The sequence below is a fragment of the Balaenoptera acutorostrata genome, chromosome X (assembly GCF_949987535.1).
Source record: "Balaenoptera acutorostrata chromosome X, mBalAcu1.1, whole genome shotgun sequence".
Lineage (NCBI taxonomy): Eukaryota > Metazoa > Chordata > Mammalia > Artiodactyla > Balaenopteridae > Balaenoptera > Balaenoptera acutorostrata.
Window position 1 is genome coordinate 116583525 of NC_080085.1, and position 25169 is coordinate 116608693.

Consider the following 25169-nt stretch of genomic DNA (forward strand, 5'->3'; position numbering starts at 1 on the left):
TCAGTGGGCTCAGGTTGCGTTTCCCAGGAGACTCAGTTTATACCTGGTTCTCTGAGGATGTGTTCTGGGGTAACCTTGAAGCATTTCTTTGGCCTTTCAGCCCATGCCTGTTGACTCCACAATAGGTGTTGTCATGTATATTCCAGACCACGATAGGAAACATAACCTGAGAGATTCTTCTTATGTCACTAGTACTGTAGCCTGCATTTGGACTGTTGGCTAGAGCCTAGTTTATTATGTGTCTCACACTTCCATGTACATCATCTTCTGTAATCTGCACAAAAATCCTTGATCGTCGGATGAGAAACCAAGGCTCAGAGATACTAAATGACTTATTCAATATCACAGTAAGTAGTAGATCTGGGATTCAAACCCAGCCTATCCAACTCCACATACAGTGTTTGTTCCATTATATCAGGCCACCTTTTGTACTAAAATGAATGAACCAAAGGTTCAGTCGCCATAGAAGTTATTTAACTTTCTCAAAGGTAAACTGGTTTATTGCTTCAATCTGGACTCAACTTGAGTCAGCCATCTCTTAAATGGCTAGGCTGCGTTGTGAAGATGCATCATCTCATTATTGGAAAGACCATAAAGTATACATCTTCTGATGGTGGGTTATTAGGTCTACATGAAGGACACGGCACGGAGTAACATAAACAAAAACAGTTGAAATATGAAGCCCAATTGACAGCTCTCTAAAGTAAGCTCCAGAACTGATGGAACCAAACTGATTAACTACAAGGAGTCTTTGACACTCATTGTAGCTTTGGGGTCTGATTTTTTATTCTTTATAATTCAAAATTATTTATCATATGTCACCCATTTTTTCCCATTGGATCCTTGCTTCCTAAAGTGTTTTCATTGAAAGTTGACTACTTGTTAAGAAAAAAAAACCTGCTCTAAGCCCCCTTACTGCTTAGAACGTGTTAAGTATGCTTGATGATTTATATATTTCCGTCTTATTCTTTCCTTGTTGCCCTGGTAAATTTCTCAAAGTTACAACAGAGGAATCGTATCCTGTTCACTCATAACTGAAACAGTTCTTGGAAAAACCATTTCAAGATCTCTTTATTAAAATATCTTCAATAACAAGACAAAATGTTTTCTTTAAATTTACAAATTTATTCAAGATTTTACAAAACAACATCTCCTCTTCATATAATGAAGTAGAAGAAAATCTGGAGAGCTGCGCTTGGCGTTCATAAATGTGGGTTATGTCAGCAGAGAGCCCGGAGGGCATTTCTGGTTTTGAGGTAATCAACCTTTTAAAATGCATAATATACTTTTATGTGGTTTTAATGAGTACAAAAAAATATATTTGCATGTAACATAAGGACTTTTCTCCCATAAAACATGACTTATCTGAAATCTTTTCCTTTGGGTATATATTAAGGCATGTTTATAAATAAACAGCCGAGAGTTGAAGGGCTCCAGTTCGTAGTTTGTGCCAGGGCAGGGCAGTGTCCTAGAAAAATCATGAGATGTGGAGTTTGCCCCGTTGGATTCACTGGTAGAAGATGCAGTTTGGGGTGCCAGAAGTTTATGAGGGATCGACACCTGTGAAGGAAAAGGGGAGGAAGCAGCATTGAGCAGAGAGGGACTTGCCATGCAAACGACAAAATCTCGACAACTGGGCAGGGAGCTCTGGACTCTTATCCATCAAAGTGACCCCTATTGGGTGGAAATGGCTGGGCCTTTGTACCCCCACCCCTCGTTTGGTCACCAAATGTGGGCTTCCTCCGGAAGGCGGAGTGACTCTCTGTGGATAACGCAGCCCCTGAATGAGCTGATGGCTGCAGATGGTCTGCTGCCCTCACTCCCCTGTTGGGCAGTGAGTTCTCCCTTTAGGGAGACCTGGGGGGTGCATCTTTGAATCTACCACCCTCCATCCCTCTCACCTCTCTTTCTGGCTTTTTTCGGGCCCCTCTTCCAGAGGGGAAACTTAGAAGTGTGATGTTCGTGGGACTAACTACAGCACCCACCTCTGCAGCTGTTCTTGGGGCTGCAATTGTCACTCAGCACCTCCTTCCTTCACTATCAGTTCTAGATCACGCTCGCCCTGAGCTACCGCCCTCTGGTGGCCTCAGTGTCTTACTGGCGGGCCTGACCCTGACTTGCATCTTTGAAGGGACTGAGCCGCTGGTCGTTATGCCCTTCTCAGGCTGGGGCTGCCGTACCTGTCCACCTACAGTCACCATTGTGCACGGGAGTACTAACATAGGCCCAAGTGGCAGCATAGTTCCACACGTGCTTCTTCAGGTCCCCATTGCGTAAGAGCAGCCCTGCCTCCTGATAATGAGTCCGTTACCCCTGCCATGTTAGTGACCCCTCTTCTGGCCTGCTGGACACTGGACACAAGGAGCCTAAAGGGCTTAGGCAGCAGCTGTAGCTTAGAATTCAATGGGATTCTTGCTGTGACCCCAGAGAAAAATGCCTCCTTTGGAGACCAGGTCCTCTAGTCCTATAGAGTTACAGGGAAGGTAAGCACAAAGTCCCTGCATTAAGCAGTAGTCAAACAGAGAAGTAGAATGATTAAGAGATTTTACTTTTATATCCATACCTATATCACCTACATTTCACTATCTATCTACCTACCTACCTACTTACCTACCTATCATCTATAGATAGAGACATCATAGATTTTAGCTTACTCAATTGTATTAGCTGGTTAAACAGTCTCTGTAAGCTTCACACCTAATGCTGGAGCTTGAAGTCTGCAGGGCAGTCGGGAGGGGCAGTGAACATGAAGTGGGGGAGATCAAGGACAAACTAGAACCCAGAAGCATGAGCTGGAACCCAGGAGGATGAACTGGAGTCTGTATCAGTCTCTCGTTTCTTCCAAATTTGATAAGCTCGTGCTCCTTGCCCATGACCACACACGCCTGGCCCTGGTCTAGGAGTCTGAAAAGCTGAAGGAGGGTTGAGGGGAGGCTGTAGTGGCAGCCACAGGCCCGGGGGTTGCCTGACACCAGAGAGGTGAGCCGATAGTGACAATGTGCGTGAGCTGAAACTGTACCTGGTGCCCCTGCACTGAATTTCCAGCAGAGAAGCTCTATGGCTCCTGCTTCACCAAGGCCCATCAGATCTGCAGAACATCCCACAAGTAAGAGAATTCTGGGAAATGTAGTTCAATCTAGGCAAGTTGTCACATTACAAACCTGCTGCATCTCTCTGTGGGTCATTAGAAGTAATGGTAATTGGAACCACTCTTGCTTCTACCCCTCGATTCCCAGACCGTGGTATTCTTTCAGTTGAGAACACAGTGCTATTTAAAATTCTTTTACTCAGTGCATATACTGCATCTTGGAAAATGGCACTCCATTCTCACGGAGTATTGCCTCCCAGCTGGGGCTTCAGCAGACTGTTTCAGTGCTCTATCAGAAAAGCAACTTCTGGATAGTGTGGGATGTAATATGACCAGTGGTCCTGGGCCCACTCTTGCACTGCCTTTCTGTCAAGTTGGTCTTCCTGGTCTGACACGATGTTATATGGCATCCCATGCTAAGTCCTGAGAAAGAGGCGCTGGCTCAGACCCTGCAGGCAGGAAAGCTAAGCCCATACTTGAAATATGTGTCTATTCCTATGAGAATGAACCATTGGCCGTTTCAGGATGGAAGGGACATAATGTTATAAAGTTGCCATTGAGGGACCAGTTGGTCTCCTCAAGGAATGTTTCCATCTTGGGGGCTCTGTGTTGGTCTCTGTATTTGGCAGGTTGAACATTCTGCAGTAGCATTAGCTAGATCAGCCTTGGTCAGCAGGAGTCCATGCTGTTGGACCGCTCCATAGCCTTCATCTCTGCCACTGTGGGCACTCTGTTCATGTGCCCATCATGCCATCACTGGGGTGGCCATTGACAAAGACTGGCTGATGTCAACTGCCCAGGTCATTTTGTTTACTTGGTTGGTCAGTGCCTCCTCTGAGCAATATGCTCTCTGGTGGATGTTAGCATGTGATACAAAGATTTTCACACTAAGAGCCAATTCTCACATGTCCGTTCATGAACCTCTGCCTCAGATCTTGTTCCCCATCTTCCAGTCTTTTCCCTTCCAAGGCCCTAACCAGTTAGCCAGGACATCCACCACTGACCATAAATGTATAAATATTTTAACCTCTAGCCACTTCTCTTTCCACCTGAGGTGGGTGATTAAGTATATAATCCAAAGCTCTTGCCAATTGGCAGGATTTTCACCTGGCACGGTCTTTCAAGTCCCCAGTCCTCTGAGCAAGGAGAACGCCCATTTTTCACTTGTGCCCACATACTGACCCAACCCATCCATAAACCAAGCTTTTCCCTCCTCCTTCAGTTGATCTGATGGGGTCCCCATAGAGCTGTAAGAATGAACCGAGGGAGGTGCTCTGTGTAACAGTGGTGCCTGGCATGGGTGTCTGAGCTACCTGAGCTGGCAGTTTGCTTGTGCCCTTTAGTACTGTTCATGATCACCCCTGGATACCCCTCTTTCATCTTGTGATGGATTGTTGCTGGGCCTGTCTGACCTTATGATTTAATGGATCTGATAAGACCCAGTTCATGATAGACAGTTCTAGTTGCACGGTTACTTGATGTCCCATGGTCAGGTGTTTCATCTTCACCAGGGAACAGCAGCATACCAGAAGTTGTTTTTCTTTTCTTTTTTTTAAAAATTTATTTATTTTATTTTTATTTATTTTTGGCTGCGTTGGGTCTTTGTTGCTGCAGGCGGGCTTTCTCTAGTTGCGGCGAGTGGGGGCTACTCTTCATTGCGGTGGCTTCTCTTGTTGTGGAGCACGGGCTCCAGAGCACAGGCTCAGTAGTTGTGGCGCAGGGGCTTAGTTGCTCCGCGGCATGTGGGACCTTCCCGGACCAGGGCACGAACCTGTGTCCCCTGCACTGGCAGGCAGATTCTTTTTTTTTTTTTTTTTTTTTAAAGGAATTCCTTTATTTTTTTATTATTTATTTATTTATTTATTTTTGTCTCTGTTGGGTCTTCGTTTCTGTGCAAGGGCTTTCTCTAGTTGCGGCAAGCGGGGGCCACTCTTCATCGCGGTGCGCGGGCCTCTCACCATCGCGGCCTCTCTTGTTGCGGAGCACAGGCTCCAGATGCGCAGGCTCAGTAGTTGTGGCTCATGGGGGCAGGCAGATTCTTAACCGCTGCACCACCAGGGAAGTCCAGAAGTTGTTTTTCAAAAGGCATGTGAGGGACTTCCCTGGCGGCACAGTGGTTAAGAATCCGCCTGCTAATGCAGGGCACACGGGTTCGAGCCCTGGTCCAGGAAGATCCCACATGCCGTGGAGCAACGAAGCCCGTGCGCCACAAAAACTGAGCCTGCGCTCTAGAGCCCCCGAGCCGCAACTACTGAAGCCCGCGCGCCTAGAGCCCATGCTCCGCAACAAGAGAAGCCACCACCATGAGAAGCCCGTGCACCACAATGAAGAGTAGCCCCTGCTCGCCGCAACTGGGGAAAGCCTGCACGCAGCAACGAAGACCCAAAGCAGCCAAAAAAACAAACAAAAAAAACCCCAGAAGGCATGTGATTCTCTTCTGCAGATGGCATGGCCTTGTTCCAGAACCCCATGGGCTTGCATTGTGATTCTCCCACAGGGCTTTGCCAAGGATTCCATACTGCGTCTTTTCCCACTGCTGACACCTCTAATACCATATGATCTGCCAAGATTGCATGGCCGGGCAGCTTGCATGGCAGCCTGGACTTGCTGCAGAGCCCTTCACTGCTCTGGGCTCCAGTCATAGCTGGCAGACTGCCTTGTCACTTGGTATAAGGGATGGAGTAGAATCCCTAGATGTGAGATACGCTGCCTCTACAACCCAAGGAGGCCCACTAGGTGTCATGATTCCTTCTCTGTGGCAAGAGGTACAATGTGCAAGTTGTCTTTTACTTTGAAGGGAATGCCTCTGCATATCCCTGACCGCTGGAACTCTAAACATTTTATGGATCTGGTAAGCCTCTGAATCTTTGTGGGGTTTAATTCCCATCCTCAGGAATACGTGTCTTACCAAGAGGTGGCACGATAGCCCCCTCTTGCTTTTCCGGTCTGATCAAGAAAACATCATCAATGTAATAGGCTAGTAAGATGTTCAGCAGGATGCCCAGAGGGTTCTGATCTCTTCAGACTAAATTATGACAGAGGATAGCGGAGCTAATACAGCCCTGGGACAAAACTGTATATGTATATACTATTTCCTATTTCATTTGAATGCTAACTCTTCTTGATTCTCTTTTCTGATTGGGACAGAAAATAAAGTATTTGCCAAATCAATGGCCATAAAGATGTCTTTGAGGTTATGTTAATCTGTTACCACAAAGATATCACATCTAACACAGCAGCTGTGATTGGAGCTACTACTTGGTTGAGCTTGTGGTTGTCTACAGTCATCTCCCAGCTAATTTCTGCAGGCACAACACTGGTAGATTAAATGGAGATATGATGAGAATCACCACCCTGTATCCTTTAGAGCCATAATGGTGGTATTACTCTCCACAACCACCTCCTGCCATGTGATGGTTTATTGTCACGGCCAGATGTTGTGGTAGTGGTGGCAGTGGTTTAGTATCAGAGGCTTCCACTTGGCCTTCCCCACTGTGATAACTCTTATCTCACTGGCCAAGGACACAAAGTGGTAGTTGTGTGAAGTACCCAATTGTACCCTTGGAGATTGGAGTGATGACACTGAGTTCTTCCACCCAGTGGACCTCCCATGAGCTGGATCTTGGCCAGGACTCCATTTATTACCTGGTCCTCATATGTTCCCCCTCTCACAGGAGGCCATGATGATATTTTGGGTCTCCAGGTAACTATGTCAACTCAGACTCTATGTCCACTAGTCCTCAAAATGTCTATGTATACTCTCTCTTCAGTACACAGTTACCCAAATAAATGACCAGAGGTCCCTTTGCAGAAGGGGAATCACTACAGTGCATACTTGCTGTGATATTTCAGGGTCCTTTCTCTGAGGGATTCAGCCACGTCTTCTATCAGTGAGTTGAAATCTGGCTCAGGTCTGGAAACTGGACAGGGGATTATGAAATTTTATTGAAACAACTGCCCTTGGTCTCCCAGATCTTTTGTTATTACAAGCCAAGTAGTACTCTTTGCAGCTGCCCATAAACTTTTCCCCTAGAGATGCCATGTTCTATCCAGCTTCTCCATAACTCTGTGGGTCGGACCCCTTGGCTGCCATGTGAACTTTGTCTTATTGCAATAATTGCAATCTCCTGGCAGCTGATGATTAAGCACCACCACCTGGCCTCTGTTGTCATGAGTTTTTTCATCTACAATGCTATCAGTAACCTAAGTTTATGACAGCTTTTTCTACCATCAGTCCTGGATGGCAGAGGAAGCCACCACTGAACTTTTCAATGATGCTGGTGTCCCTCTCACTGGTGCATTCCTGATGGGTTTGTTAAATAGTGTGCCCTCTGGCTCTTCCTATGGAAGACAATCTTCTGCTGGGTCTTGTGGCTGTACATAGGGATACCCATTCCAGCATGCCCACTTCCTTGAGCCTTCTAATCCCATCCTCAACTATTTGCCACCACAGTAATTGATATTTCAACTCCATTCAACATAGGCTATCACATTTTCCTTCTAGGAGCCATCCTAATAGAAAATTTACACCATTTCCTGGGGTCCTTAACAGGGTGTTAAACCTGTATCTCAGGAAAGTACTCAATAAATTCAATAACCTCTATCTGAGTTTATCCATCCCCACCTTGATCAAGCAACCTCAAAATCCAGCCTTATGTATATTCTCCCTACTCCTGCTGGCACATGCCTGCTACCTCTTGCAGCTTCTTTGGAGTATAGTCCCTTTCCTCCCTTATCAGACCCAGTGCATCCTCAGCTGGGTTATGCTTAGACTTAGCCCAACTATAAGGGGAACAGAAAGGGGGGTGGTGGTGGGTCATGAGAGGGAGCACATGTTACTGTGTGGGGAGAGGCCTCTGCATGGTCTTCCAGAATGAGGCTGGGAGGGTGTTAGCTCTTCATAGGGATGAGGTGTCCCATGTCTACTGGCTCAGATGGTTCAAGGAAGTCTGGGGTGTCAAAATCCTTGTGAGTACTCATCTAGAAGATCCCATCCATACGTTAGGATGCCAGGTTTTCCCAGCCAAGGGTGTTGTCTTGGCTGGGTGCTTAACATTAGTCGAATGTTCAGCCACTCAGACTATTAAGTCCTGGGTTTGGTTCTGAGAGTTCTTGGCCCTCCCCATATAGGAGATGAGAGCTCTTTTGTATTTAACTAAAGAGGCCTTCTTGGCTTTCACTCCTGGCTTTCAATTGCCCATTACCCTCAGCAGTTCATCAAATCTGCAGTCATATGATCTTCTTAGCCATGTAGTTAATATTCCCTCCCTATATATATGCTTTTATTACTTCAATAGAATATAGGCATTATTTTAAACATATTTATTATTTTTAGGGTATACAACATGATTTAATATACATATACATTGTGAAATAATTACCATAATCAACTTAATTAACACATGCATCTCCTTGCATAGTTACCTTGTGTGTGTGTGTGTGTGTGGTGAGAACACTTACGATTTACTCCCTTAGAACAGGCTTGAGGACATGGGGAGGGGGAAGGGTAAGCTGGGACGAAGTGAGAGAGTGGCATGGACATATATACACTACCAAACGTAAAATAGATAGCTAGTAGGAAGCTGTTGCATAGCACAGGGAGATCAGCTCAGTGCTTTTTGACCACCTAGAGGGGTAGGATAGGGAGGGTGGGGGGAAGACGCAAGAGGGAGGGGATATGGGGATATATGTATACGTATAGCTGATTCACTTTGTTATACAGCAGAAACTAACACAATATTGTAAAGCAATTATAGTCCAATAAAGATGTTAAAAAAAAAGATTTACTCTCTTAGAAAATTTCAAGTATATAATACAATATTATTAATTATACCCACCATGCTCTAAAACTTATTCATCTCATAACTGGAAGTTTATATGCTTTGACCAACATCTCCCCATTTCCTCTACCCTCTAGCTCCTGGCAACCACCATTCTACTCTCTGTTTCCATAAGCTTGGCTTTTTTAGGTTCCATATATAAGCGAGGTCATGTCAGGCTTATTTCACTTAGCATAATGTCCTCTGGTTTCATTCATGTTGTCACAAATGACAGGATTTTCTTCTTTTTAATGGCTAAGTAATATTACATATATATATATATATATATATATCACATTTTCATTATCCATTCATCAGTTGATGGATATCATTTAGGTTGTTTCCATTTCTTGGCTACTGTAAATAATGCTGCACTGAATATGAGAGTGTAGACATCTCTTCAAGATACTGGTTTCATTTCCTTTGGATATATATCTAGAAGCGGAATTGCTGGATCATATAGCAGTTCTACTTTTTAATTTTCTGAGGAACCTCCATCCTGTTTTCCATATTTATATTCCCACCAACAGTGTACAAGGGTACCCTTTTCTCCACACCCTCACAAACAATTATTATCTTTTAGATAACAGTTGTCCTAACAGGTGTGAGCTGATTGTGGTTTTTGACTTGCATTTCCCCAATGATTAGTGATATTGAGCATCTTTTCATGTACCTATTGGCCATTTGTATGTCTTCTTTGGAAAAATGTCTATTCAGGTCCTTTGTCCATTTTCTAATTGGGTTTTTTTTTTGCTATTAAGTTGTATGAGTTCCTTATATAGTTCAGATATAAACTTCTTATCAGATATATGGTTTGCAAATATTTTCTCCCATTCTGTAGGCTGCCTTTTCGTTTTGTTTATTCTTTTCTTTGCTGTACAGAGGCCTTTGAGTTTAATGTAATACCACTTGGTTATTATTTTGCTTTTGTTACCTATGCTTTTGGTGTCATATGCAAAAAATTGTTGTCAAGACCAATGTCAATGGGCTTTTCCCCTATGTTTTCTTCTAGGGGTTTTATGGCTTCAGGTCTTACATTTAAGTCTTTAATCCATTTCAAGTTAATTTTTGTGTGTGGTGTAAGATAAGGGTCCAATTCTATTCTTTTGTATGTGGTTATCCTGTTTTCACAGTACCATTTATTGAAGAGGCTATCCTTTCCCCATTGTGTGCTCTTGGCACCCTTGTCAAAGATTAGTTGGCCGTATATGCATGGGTTTATTTCTGGGTTCTCTGTCCTATTCCATTGATCTATGTATCTTTTTTAGGCCAACACCATACTGTTTTGATTACTATAGCTTTGCCACATAGCATGAAATCAGGATGTGTGATGCCTTCAGGTTTGCTCTTCTTTCTCAAGATTGCTTTGGCCATTCGGGGGCTTTTGTGGTTCCATATGAATTTTAAGATTGTTTTTTCTCTACTTGTGTGGGACTCTGAAGCAAATAATGCTGACCTAAGTGCTCTGTATCGATCCAAAATGGCTACACCTTTATAGTCCTGCCTCTCTGAGTCACCAGATGCAGGCTGTCTCAGAAAAGGTGTGACCTGGCTGTGAGGTGACTCTCTGTAGCTTGGAAGGAGCTGACAGCTGTAGGCTGTTGCTGACCGAACTCCCCACAGCTAGGCAGCATTTCCTTCCTTGAGGTGGGCTTCTTTGTGTCTACCACAGAGAAGATGAGGAGGATCTGAGTCCTGACTCACTGTGTGGCACTGGACAAAGTACTCTACATTGCTGAATCTCTATGGAAATACTTCCCTCATGGGGTAGTTATGGGAAGATTAAATGAAGCAGTGCACACATGATATCATTTTGTAAACTCTAAGGTGTGCTATAAATGTCCACACTCAAACTGGGATTTTTTTTTCTTTTCTCTGACCTACTTCCACTTCTTTCAGCCACCTAAATTAAGACAAGTGATGCACTGCATAAAGTTTATGCATTCTTTTCTGTATTGGGGTGTTTAATATCCATTCATGTGAAGATCCATGTTTGATTTAATTTGGATATCCAATAGTGCCTAATACAGAACTTGGCACTCAATAAATATTTGTTCAATGGGTGAGTGAATGGGAAGAGTTGTGCCCACTTTTAGAGGAGAAAGAAAATGTTATCAGAAATGAATAATTATCTGGAAAATTAGATTAAATAATAAATCCATAATATTTGGTTTTCATGATATAGCTGCATTAGTAGACCAACAGGTTAGGAAATCCTTTAGTTTGAATATGCCATTACCAATGGGCTGAGAACTTACCATCAGATGAGTCCTGCATGGTCTGAGACAACAGTCACTGGCTTCTTTGTAACAGGCACAGATTATCAGCAGGATTTACCTGGTGGCTCTATAATCTGGTTCATGCAAGTAAGCTCTTGTTTAGATAGACAATGCTTCTTGCTATCCTATGAGGAGCCTATGTGACCATGTATATAAGAAGCTTTGTAGAGGACTGCGTACATGCTTTCATTTCCATTAATATTATTTTCTGCCCAATCAGTCCCTCCTGGAAAGGTAATTTCAAGCCACTGTCAAGAAGTCCCATCCTTGAGGCCTTGCTCAAAAGTGTCACTTTCTCACTGAAGGCTGGACTTTAAGTAATTTCCTCTTTCTTTCGTACCAAAAAATAAGCTCCTTGATTATCACAGTACAGATATTCAATAATATTTGTTGAATGATTGACTGAATGAAATATTTTTAAAAGGCAATTTTAAAAAGAGGTGTTCATTGCTAAATGGGAGGCCTCATTTTCCCCCAGTCTATTAAATGTGCTGCTTCCAAGAGAAGAACTGAGCTACTTTATTTTCACTCTAGGCTTTCCCCAAGTTTGGTAGAACTTTATATAGAAACTTTTTCTTTTTTGTAGTATGAGTTTCAGTTTTATTTATGCTGATATATATATGTATATGAAAACAGAAAGATACATATATATAGGGAGAGAGAGAGACAGTCAATCTATGTTATAGTCAATACATTTGTAACTTTTTCTGCTTAAATTTTTCTAATTAAATTTCCTATACAAAGTCATTGCCAGTTAATGTGCTCATTGATGCATTGATGACATAGAGCTTAAATAACCAAAATACACTTAGAAAGCTACAGTCTTGGACTCCCCTCCCTCTCCAAACTGAATAATTAACAATGTCATAGCTTGCATATATAAAGAGTATTTGAGAAAACAGTCACATCTCAAATCAAGTACAATAATATCCATTCCACCTACTTTTAATTACAATATTTCCATTACTTTGTACAGTGTTTATATATAGATAATAATAGCTTCTGAAATACTCATTGTTTAGTTTAATTATTGTTACCTTTGCAGAACAGTGTGACATTATAGAAATTGTTTTGGTTTTATTATGGAAAAGTTCAAACATACACAGAAGTAGACAGAATAACATCATGAACCCCCATGTACACACATCATTCAGCTTCAATAATTACCAACACATGGCCTGACTTGTTGCAAATATATTCCTTCCCTTCCTCCTCACCCAATTCCTATTGCACAATTTTAAAGCAAATCCCAGAGAGCATATCATTTCACCTATAAATACGTCAGTTTATAGAAACTATTTTGAAAGAAATATTTGCCATCTCCTGTTTGTTTACTGGTGTGTATAACAATATTAGTCCCCTTGAAGAAGATGTAAAATCAAATATTCTCAGCAAGGCAGTATTGGTATTTAGTCCTGTATTTTTAAAAAGCAGCTTAAGGACTTCCCTGGTGGTCCAGTAGTTGAGACTCCAAGCTTCCACTGCAGGGGGCATGGGTTCGATCCCTGGTCAGGTAACTAAGATCCTGCATGCCGTGCGGCCAAAAACAAATTTAAAAAGCAGCTTAAAACAGCACATATATTTATTATCTCACAGTTTCAGGAATCCAGGCTTGGTTTAGCTGGGTCCTTTGCTTCAGGGTCTCTCACAAGGCTGCAATCAAAGTGTTGACTGGTGCTGGGGCCTCTTCTGAGACTCAACTAGGGAAGGATCCATTCCTAAAATCTCACGGTTGCTGTCAGGATTCAGTTCCTTGTGGTCTGTTGGACTGAGGGCCGCAGTTCCTTGCTGTCTGCTGATCAGACACTCACCTCATTTCCTTGTCGCCTAGGCCTCCCTAACATGGCTGCTTGCTTCATCAAAGTATGAAAGCTGAGAAGGCAAAAGAGAGTCTGCTAGCAAGACGAAGTTACCATTTTACATAACATAGTCATGGAAGTGACGTCCTATAACCCCTGCCACATTCTACTGGTTAAAAGCAAATCACAGCCCACACTGGAGGGGAGACAATTACACAAGTTGTGAATGCCAGGAGACGGGGGTCATTGGGAGCATCTGAAAGCCAACATGTCATACCTCAGACCTAAAGAGTTGTTGATAAGATCAAGGTTCAAAACAACCTTCAGAGCTAGGTCCAATCACTACGGAGCAGGGCTCTATTAAGACTGACTGTGGCCAAGAGGTGAACTGGCCACAGCAAAAGGTCTCTTAGATAACCTCCACTAATCTGACGAGCTGAACTAACAGATGCTTTCCAGTCTCTGTGGATGTGCTCACTAAAGCCTGAGGTGACTGCCCGTGGGAGGGTGGAAAGCTTCCCTCAGGCCAACCCTGGGTGCTCCTGTCTTGTCCATTTGGGCGGTATGCCTTCCACAACTCGGTTCAGTTTGTCCCTGTCTTGGTCCATTCTGGCTGCTATAACAAAACACCAGAGACTGGGTGGCTTATACACAATGAATTTTTCCTCACACTTCTGGAGGCTGGAAGTCCAAGGTGAATGGGCCAGCATGGTCACATTCTGGTGAAGGCCCCTTTCTAGATTGTGGACTGCCAATTTCTCACTGTGTCCTCACATGGTGAAAGGGGTGAGGGAGTTCTCTGGAGCCCCTTTTATATGGGCACTAATTCTATTCATGAGGGCTCTGCCCTCATGACCTAGTCACCTCCCAAAAACCTCACCTCTTAATACCATCACCTTGGGGGTGAGAATGTCAACATATGAATTTTGGAGGGACACATTCAAACCAAGGCAGTTCCCAAACCTGATAACACCAGTTATTGTAATTATATTATAACTAAACACTACATAAATCGAATAGGTATGACTATAAAAATGTTTTTATAAAAACTAAGTTTAATGCTTATAGAAATTACTATTAAGAGACTCAAGTTGCTAAAATATCATGGTCAGTTTGTGGTTGAGGTATCTGTAAAGATGGGGAAAAATATGAAAATCTAGAAATATTCTGCTTTCAGATTTCTCTACCCATGTCTCTAAGTCTTTTATTCATTTCAAATAAACAGAAACTGGAAATCAGACAGAGCATAAATGTGATATTTAAACAAGAAAGACAAGGAGAAAAAACCTATCAGCATATTCACACATGGGAAAGAAACCTTGGCCTTAAATCAGTAGATTGGTGAGCAAGTGTACAGGTTTTAAGGTAGAATAAAATGTTCATGTATCTTTTTTCCTTTTTTTGAATGATTTTGTAGTTAGCATGTATTGATCTCCTATATCAGAACTGGCTGTTGACAGTCTCCTTGTGTATCCCATGGGCATCCTGGGTAAGGGCTCACTTCCCACCCACCTTCTGCTGTGCTCTTCTTCCAGGTGGTACCACCCTTGCTTGAGCCTCTGACTTCCATTTCCCAGCACCCAGTGGTTGGTGTTCCCTGCTGGGTAGCTGACTCCATTCACCCATGGGCTTAGGTGGCTGGAGATCTGGCTGATTGCCATGCAGACCAAGCACCCTACTTCTCTCAGCTCACGTTGTTTCTCTAGGCCTGTGACGGATTGAAACTGCTGGAGCCATTCAGGTGCTTGGCAAACCACGGCTGTCGCTCCTCCCAAAACCTAAGGGTCTGAGAATAGAAACCTGAGGGACTTCACATCTAGCTGTGTTCACAGGTTCACCTGACTTAGATTGGCTTGTCTCCAGGCAAGTCCTAGCTGTCAGGTCTCCCAGGGAGACCTGCTACCCTCTCCCCTTATCTGTCCTAATTGCTCCTCTCTTTTTTGTTAACAGTTTTATTGATATAATTTACATACAATTCACCCATTTAATGTGTACAATCCATTGGTTTTTACTATATTCATAGGCTTGTGCAACCATGTCCACCATCTAATTTTAGAACACTTTCATTATCCCAAAAGGAAAGCTTGTACCCATTAAGCAGTAGATTCCCATTTCCCCATCCCCCAATGCCAGGCAACGACCAATCTGCTTTCTGTCTCTACAGATTTGCCTGTTCTGGATATATGTCAATGGAAACATAAAATATGTGGTCTGTTTTCTTTCACTGCACATAATGTTTTTGAGGTTCATCCATATTGTAATATGTATCAGTACTTCATTCCTTTTTATGGCTGAATAATGTTTCCGTTGTATGAATATACTACTTTTTGTTCATCAGTTCATCTGTTGTGGACATTTGGATAGTTTCCACTTTTTTGGCTATTATGAATAATGCTGCTATGAACATTCATTTACAAGTTTCTGTGAGGACATATCATTTCTCTAGGAGTAGAATTGCTGGGTCACATGGTAATTCTATGTTTAACATGTCAAGGAACTCTGGATGCATTTAATAGAAAATTGATTCTTAATTCTCAGCATATAAATTTTTTTACTTCATGGATTATTCACCAGCCAGTTTAATCTCACATTTGCAACCCTGTTACTCATATATCCCATGATCATTTGGTGTCTGCTCAGGGAATAAAAGTAAACTTAATTATTGGTCTAATCACAAATAGAATTAGGCAACTGAAAATAACAAAAAATATGTATAAATTTTGGATAATTAGGAACTTGCCATTACTACTTAATTTATCCACTGTCCTTTTTGTATTTAGGCCATTTTTACTCTAATCAATTTGAAAAACGATGAAAAATTGAGTACACTACTTATATCTCACTAGTTGTATTTCTGTTGTTATTTTAGAAAGATGGCAAAGGAAGTAGTTGAACTTGAAATTTAAGATTTTTTTAAACTTTCTTTTTGCTGCAGTCTAGACCACCAGCTTCTTTAACTTCCTGAGTTGGCCTCACAAAGATGTGCTTGGCTTCCTCGCTCAAGATGGTGCTTTAAATAGGAATATAGGGACTTCCCTGGCGGTCCAGGGGTTGAGACTCCACGCTTCCATTGCAGGAGGCTCGGGTTCGATCCCTGGTCCCACATGCCACTGGGCAAGGCCAAAAAGAAAAAAAAAAATCACCTACTACGTCTGTGGCGGGTGCTTTATAAATAGGAATACAAAAGAAACTGGCTGGATTAGGCAACAACTGGCCTCATCCTCTTTCTACCTTCACTTCGACTCGAGCGCTAACCCTCGTACTCACCCCAATTCTAAACTCCCCTGTTTTCCCACAATGATACTCTGGAGAAAAGGGCAAGGGGGAATGCATCATTGTGCCATTCTGGGATGTGTTAGCACGATAGAAAAATCTTGAGTAGCTTCCTGCCTCAGCTTCCAATCACTTAATTCCAATCTCTTGATAAGACTATCTAGTTTGTACCTGTTTCCTGGTTGCAGAGAGGAATTTATCTTTGGAGATCTGTAATCTCCAAAGTTTTATTTTAGAAGTTTTCTTAAACTGTGTCTACATAGGCAAAAGGGAAACTGGATTTGAGAGCTACCCTGATTATCCTGGTAATTCAGGCAAAATACCTGGTTCTTGGGTAAAATGACAATGTTTGTGTTAAATTCTTCTAATTCTCTATAGTACCTAAATGCAAGTGATTATGATGATAACATGGTCCTTAGTGTACACATGGGAGCATCATAATTTGGGCCTTTGGATCTTTTAGTAATTAGAACCCAGCTGATAAAATAAGACTTTTACCAAATCTCACTCAATGTTAAATGAAGCAAAGTTTCATAAACATAGCAGATAATTACTCCACTTTTTATTTTACTTCATTTTAGAGCTATAGGTTTGGAGAATGCCTTAAAATTCTATTAAAACAAAGTGAAATGCTTTCTACCAAAGCAGCTTCCTCCCAGCCATATGTCTGTGTGCGTGAGGCAGCAGTGGCTCTTTATAGTTTATGATGAACCAGTCATGACAAGTCACCATGATCTATTTCAGGCCAGGCCCTCTTCCTTTGACTCACATGGAATCTGAAAGGTTAAAAACTTCTACTGTACATACTACAAGACACTAAAAAAAACAAGACCTTTACCCTACAGTTAATTTTTTGGTTTATATTTTTCTGATGATAAAAGTAGTACATATTCATTGTGGAAAATCTAGAAAATAGACATGCTCTTTGACCTACCAATTCCATTTCTGAGCATCTATTCTGGCACATGATTTATGATATGCATGGATGTTTACCGTAGCATTGTTTGTAGCAACAAAATATTGGAAACAACAGAAATGTACATCAAAAGGGAAAGAGTTTAATTACAGTATCCCCATGTTTTGGAATCTATGCAGCAGCTTTAAAAAATGATGTTAATCTATATGTACTGACAAGGAATGGTTTCCAACACATATATTTCCTTAAAATTAGTTGTATCTTTATCACAACCAGACATTGCTTTTCCTGTTGAAGAGGCTGCCCCACTTTTCTCCATTTGATACATACTTCCTAGAAGCAGCTATTTTTAACCATTACTCTTTTTAATTCTTCTGGTGGTCACCCACTAAATGCTAAATAGCACACATATCATTTAAAAAACTCAAAATTTGCCCAAAATGCTTATAATGCAAAGCAGTCTCCTGACACATCACCTCTATCTCTACTCCTCCAGAAGTAATCAATTTGTTGTCCTTTTTCCGATTTTATTTAATAAGGTAATATAGTCACATAATTCAAAAATCAGAAGTACTTAAAAAGGTACACATTGAGAAGTCCCACTCCCTCTCCCTTCCACCCCATTTTTATCTGGTTCTTTTATGCTATTCTAGTATTTATGAAATATATATTCTATTGTCCTTTGGTACACAAAAGTATCGCACTCAGAAAAACCCACAAAAAACAAACAAAAACAAAAGTATCATACTCTAAACACTGTCCTGCACTTTGTTTCTTTTTTTCTTTTTTTTTGGAGCAGAGAAAGTTTTATTGCAGGGCCAAGCAAGGAGAATGGGTGGCTTCTGCTCAAAAAACACGAACTCTCCTGCACTTTGTTTCTTAATATTGGACAACACATCTTCTCATATCAGTACATAGACAGCTTCCTTTTTTTAATATATAAATTTATTTATTTTATTTTATTTTTGGCTGCGCTGGATCTTTGTTGCTGCACGCGGGCTTTCTTTAGTTGTGGCTAGCAGGGACTACTCTTCATTGCGGTGCATGGGCTTCTCAGTGTGGTGGCTTCTCTTGTTGCAGAGCACGGGCTCTAGGCACGCAGGCCCAGTAGTTGTGGCTTGCGGGCTCTAGAGCGCAGGCTCAGTAGTTGTGGCACATGGGTTTAGTGGCTCCGCAGCATGTGGGATCTTCCCGGACCAAGGCTCGAACCCATGTCCCCTGCATTGGCAGGCGGATTCTTAACCACTGCACCACCAGGGACAGCTTCCTTATTTTTTAACAGCTTTAAAATATTGCATTCGGTAGATGCACCGTAATTTAACCAGGCCCTTACTGATGGACACTTGGACTGTTTTCATTCTTTTAATTGATTTAGAATGTTTTGAATATAAGACCATAAGACCTGGAAACTTTGGGGATATGAATTTGGCCATTTACTTTACAAATTGCTTTCAGGAAGAGATAAGGGGAGTAAGGAACTCCCAGCAGAAGTTAACCAGCTATCTTTTATACCTGAGCAAAATCTAAGATTTCTCCCATAAACCTTTTCAGGAATAGTTTGGAGAGCCATGAGAACGGCAGGCCCTTGCCCTTGAAACCATTTCCACTAAGATCAGGAACAAGACAAGTTTGCCCACTCTCACCACTATTATTCAACATTGTTTTGGAAGTTTTAGCCACAGCAATCAGAGAAGAAAAAGAAATAAAAGGAATCCAAATCGGTAAAGAAGAAGTAAAGCTGTCACTGTTTGCAGATGACATGATACTACACATAGAGAATCCTAAAGATGCTACCAGAAAACTACTAGAGCTAATCAATGAATTTGGTAAAGTAGCAGGATACAAAGTTAATGCACAGAAATCTCTTGCATTCCTATACATTAATGATGAAAAATCTGAAAGGCAAATTAAGGAAACACTGCCATTTACCATTGCAACAAAAAGAATAAAATACCTAGGAATAAACCTACCTAAGGAGACAAAAGACCTGTATGCAGAAAACTATAAGACACTGATGAAAGGAATTAAAGATGATACAAACAGATGGAGAGATATACCATGTTCTTGGATTGGAAGAATCAACATTGTGAAAATGACTACACTACCTAAAGCAATCTACAGATTCAATGCAATCCCTATCAAACTACCACTGGCATTTTTCACAGAACTAGAACAAAAAATTTCAAAATTTGTATGGAAACACAAAAGACCCCGAATAGCCAAAGCAATCTTGAGAAAGAAAAACGGAGCTGGAGGAATCAGGCTCCCTGCCTTCAGACTATACTACAGAGCTACAGTGATCAAGACAGTATGGTACTGGCACAAAAACAGAAATATAGATAAATGGAACAGGATAGAGAGCCCAGAGATAAACCCACACACATATGGTCACCTTATTTTTGATAAAGGAGGCAAGAGTATACAATGGAGAAAAGACAGCCTCTTCAATAAGTGGTGCTGGGAAAACTGGACAGCTACATGTAAAAGAATGCAATTAGAACACTCCCTAACACCATACACAAAAATAAACTCAAAATGGATTAAAGACCTAAATGTAAGGCCAGACACTATCAAACTCTTAGAGGAAAACATAGGCAGAACACTCTATGACATAAATCACAGCAGGATCCTTTTTGACCCACCTCCTAGAGAAATGGAAATAAAAACAAAAATAAACAAATGGGACCTAATGAAACTTAAAAGTTTTTGCACAGCAAAGGAAACCATAAACAAGACGAAAAGACAACCCTCAGAATGGGAGAAAATATTTGCAAATGAAGGAACTGACAAAGGATTAATCTCCAAAATTTACAAGCAGTTCATGCAGCTCAATATCAAAAAAACAAACAACCCAATCCGAAAATGGGCAGAAGACCTACATGGACATTTCTCCAAAGATATACAGTTTGCCAACAAACACATGAAGGAATGCTCAACATCATTAATCATTAGAGAAATGAAAATCAAAACTACAATGAAAAAAAGGAAAAACAAAAAACAAACAAAAAAAAACTACAACGAGCTATCACCTCACACCAGTCAGAATGGCCATCATCAAAAAATCTACAAACAATAAATGCTGGAGAGGGTGTGGAGAAAAGGGAACCCTCTTGCACTGTTGGTGGGAACGTAAATTGATACAGCCACTATGGAGAACAGTATGGAGGTTCCTTAAAAAACTAAAAATAGAATTACCATATGACCCAGCAATCCCACTACTGGGCATATACCCTGAGAAAACCATAATTCAAAAAGAGTCATGCACAGACCTACTAGAGAATGGACTTGAGGATATGGGGAGGGGGTGGGGTGAGATGTGACAGGGTAAGAGAGTGTCATGGACATATATACACTACCAAATGTAAAATAGATAACTAGTGGGAAGCAGCCGCATAGCACAGGGAGATCAGCTCGGTGCTTTGTGACCACCTAGAGGGGTGGGATGGGGAGGGTGGGAGGGAGGGAGATGCAAGAGGGAAGAGAAATGGGAACATATTGTATATGTATAACTGATTCACTTTGTTATAAAGCAGAAGCTAACACACTATTGTAAGGCAATTATACTTCAATAAAGATGTTTAAAAAAAAAAAAAAAGAGTCATGTACCAAAATGTTCATTGCAGCTCTATTTACAATAGCCAGGACATGAAAGCAACCTAAGTGTCCATCAACAGATGAATGGATAAAGAAGATGTGGCACATATATACAATGGAATATTACTCGGCCATAAAAAGAAACGAAATTGAGTTATTTGTAGAGAGGTGGATGGACCTAGAGACTGTCATACAGAGTGAAGTAAGTCAGAAAGAGAAAAAGAAATACTGTATGCTAACACATATATATGGAATCTAAAAAAAAATGATTATGAAGAACCTAGGGGCAGGATGGGAATAAAGACGCCAACCTACTAGAGAATGGACTTGAGGACACAGGGAGGGGGAAGGGTAAGCTGGGACGAAGTGAGAGAGTGGCATGGACTTATATATACTACCAAATGTAAAATAGATAGCTAGTGGGAAGCAGCCGCATAGCACAGGGAGATCAGCTTGGTGCTTTGTGACCACCTAGAGGGGTGGGATAGGGAGGGTCGGAGGGAGACGCAAGAGGGAGGAGATATGGGGATATATGTATATGTATGGCTGATTCACTTTGTTATAAAGCAGAAACTACACACCATTGTAAAGCAATTATATTCCAATAAAGATGTTAAAAAAAAAAGGTTGAGGGCTTCCCTGGTGGCGCAGTGGTTGAGAATCCACCTGCCAATGCAGGGGACACGGGTTCGAGCCCTGGTCCGGGAAGGTCCCACATGCCGCGGAGCAACTAAGTCCGTGCGCCACAACTACTGAGCCTGCGCTCTAGAGCTCATGAGCCACAACTACTGAGCCCGTGTGCCACAACTACTGAAGCCTGCGTGCCTAGAGCCCATGCTCTGCAACAAGAGAAGCTACAGCAATGAGAAGCCCATGCACCACAATGAAGAGTAGCCCCCACTCTCCACAACTAGAGAAAGCCCGCACGCAGCAACGAAGACCCAACACAGCCAAAAATAAATAAAATAAATAAATTTAAAAAAAAGGTTGATAACATATATCAATATTTGAAAAGTTGCATACATTTTGAAAACAGGAGAAGAAATAGAAACCAGGTAAAATATACTTTTAGCAAAAGGCTCAGAAATATTTTTTGAAAACGAGGGATCAGAAGAACCAAGAGGAGTATAATAGTGAATATCTTAAAGAGTTTACAAATTTCATTCAAAATAAGTCTTCTTTTGTTTGTTGGCTTTTTTAAAATTAAATACGTGATTTTGGGGGCTGCTTTCATTTTCAAAAGATAACCACTTTCAAAATATTTAAACTAATCTTGACTGTATTTATCATGATATTTCCAAATAATATTATATGCATGTTATCATTTCTTGATTTGTCCATTTGAGACATTATCCATTCACTTTTCTTTTTCTTGATAAAAGTATATATTGAAGGTCTATTATATTCATTGTGCTAGAGCTTAAACATAACATAAAAAATAAACCATGGTTTACCAAGGTTTTTATAGTTTCGAGGTCTTTATAATTTAGGAACTGAGTCAAGAACACAAAAGTTAATATATTAAAAATATAGGACTTCCCTGGTGGTCCAGTGGTTAAGACTCCACGCTTCCACTACAGGGGACGCGGGTTCGATCCCTGGCTGGGGAAGTTCTGCATGCCGTGAAGCATGGCCAAAAAAAAAAAAAAAATATATATATATATATAATTATTATATTTTAATGTAAGGCATATACATGTTCTTTAGCACTATTCCCTAAATACCTCTTGCATTATCCTGATTTCTTTTTATTAATAGACTTTACACTTTAGAGCAGTTTTATGTTCACAGCAATACTGAGCAGTAAGTACAGATTTTCCATGTATCTCCTACCTCCACATATTCATATCCTCTCCCATTATTAACCTCCCCCACCAGAGTGGCATATGTGTTACAACTGATGAACCTACATTGACATGTAATCGTGCAAATCCATAGTTTACATTACCATTCACTCTTGGTATTGTGCATTCTATGGGTTTAGGTAAATGTATAATGATAGGTATCCACCATTATAGTATGATACAGACTATTTTCACTGCCCTAAAAATCCACTGTGCTCTGCCTGTTCATCCATTTTCCTCTCACCCCTGCCCCAACCCCTGGCAACCACCGATGTTTTTTTTGTCACCACAGTTTTGCCTTTTCCAGAGTGTCATATAGTTGGAATTATACAATATGTAACCTTTTCAGATTGACTTCTTTCACTTAGTCATATACATTTAAGCTTGCTCCATGTCTTTTCATGACTTGATAGCTCATTTTTTAACATTGTTAAAAATAATATTATTATATTAATAATATTCCATTTCTCTGATGACACATGATGTGGAGCATCTTTTCATATGTTTATTTGCAATCTTTATATCCTCTTCAGTGAGGTGTCTGTTAAGGTCCTTGGCCCATTTTTTAATTGTTTTTTTTTTCTTACCGTTGAGTTTTAAGAGTTCTTTGTATATTTTGGATAACAATCGTTTATCAGATGTGTCTTTTGCAAATACTTTCTTCCATTGCATGAGTTGCCTTTTTACTGTTGTTATTGTCTTTGGATGCACAAAATTTTAAATTTTCCTTGAAGTCCAACTTGTCTGTTTTTTCTCTTGTTGCCTGTGTGTTTAGTGTCATATCCAAGAAATCATTGTCAAATTCAATGTTGTGAAACTTTTGCGCTATGTTTTCTTCTAAGAATTTTACAGTTTTAGGTCTTACATTTAGGTCTTTGATTCATTTTGGCTTAATTTTTGTATATGGTGTAGGTAAAGATCCAACTTCATTCTTTTGTATGTGGATATCCATTTTCCCCAGTACCATATGTTGAAAAGACTGTCCTTTCCCCAATGAGTGATCTTAGCATCCTTGTCAAAAACCATTTGACTATGCAAGTGTCAAAGGACCGTATCAAGAATATGAAAAGGGCTTCCCTGGTGGCGCAGTGGTTGAGAATCTGCCTGCTAATGCAGGGGACACGGGTTTGAGCCCTGGTCTGGGAAGATCCCACATGCCACGGAGCGACTGGGCCCGTGAGCCACAACTACTGAGCCTGCGCGTCTGGAGCCTGTGCCCCGCAATGGGAGGGGCTGCGATAGTGAAAGGCCCGCGCACCGCGATGAAGAGCGGTCCCCGCACCGCGATGAAGAGTGGCCCCCGCTCGCCGCAACTAGAGAAAGCCCTCGCACGAACCGAAGACCCAACACTGCCAAAAATGAATAAATAAATAAAGTAGCTATAAAAAATTAAAAAAAAAAAAAAGTTAATACCGACCTATTTAAAAAAAAAAAAAAAAAAAGAATATGAAAAGACAATTCACAGAATGGGAGAAAATTTTTGCAAATCTTATATCTGATAAAGTTCTTGTATCCCCAATATATAAAGAACTCATCCAACTCAGCAACAAAAAGACAAACAGCCCAATTAAAAATAGGCAAAGAAGATATATAAACTTCTCCAAGGAAGATATGTAAATGGCCCAAAAGTGCATGAAAAGATGCTCGATGTCATTACTCATTAGGGAAATGCAACTCAAAACCACAATGAAACACCACTTTACACTCACTAAGATGGCAGTAATCAAAAAGATGGACAGTAATGAATGTTGGTAAGGATATGGAGAAAATAGGAACCCTGATACACTGCTGGTGTGAAGCAAAATGGTGCAGCTGATTTGGAAAACATTTTGACAGTTTCTCAAAAAGTTAAACATACTTGGGCTTCCCTGGTGGCACAGTGGTTAAGAATCCTCCTGCCAATGCAGGGGACACGGGTTCGAGCCCTGGTCCGGGAAGATCCCACATGCCGCGGAGCAAATAAGCCCGTGTGCCACAACTACTGAGCCTGCGCTCTAGAACCCGTGAGCCAGAACTACTGAAGCCTGCGCGCCTAGAGCCTGTGTTCTGCAACAAGAGAAGCCACTGCAGTGAGAAGCCCACGCACCGTAACGAAGAGTAGGCCCCGCTCACCCCAACTAGAGAAAGCCCGTGCACAGCAACGAAGACCCAATGCAGCCAAAAATAAATAAGTAAAAAAAATTATTAAAAAAAAAAAGTTAAACATACTTACTATATGACCCAGCATTTCCACTTCTAGTTATACACCCAAGGGAAATGAAAATATACAATCTCACAAAACTTGCCTGTGAATGTTCATAGCAACATTATGTATAGTAGCCAAAATGTGGAAACAATCTGTGTCCATTGATCTATCGATAAACAAAATGTGGTATATCAATACAATGGAATATTAATTGGCCATAAAAGGAATGCAGTACTGATACATGCCACAACATAGATGAACCTTGAAAACATAATGTTAAGTCAAAGAAGCCAGACACAAAAGGCCACATATTGATAATTCCATTCATTTGAAACATCCAGGATAGGTAAATCCATAGAGACAGAAAGTTAA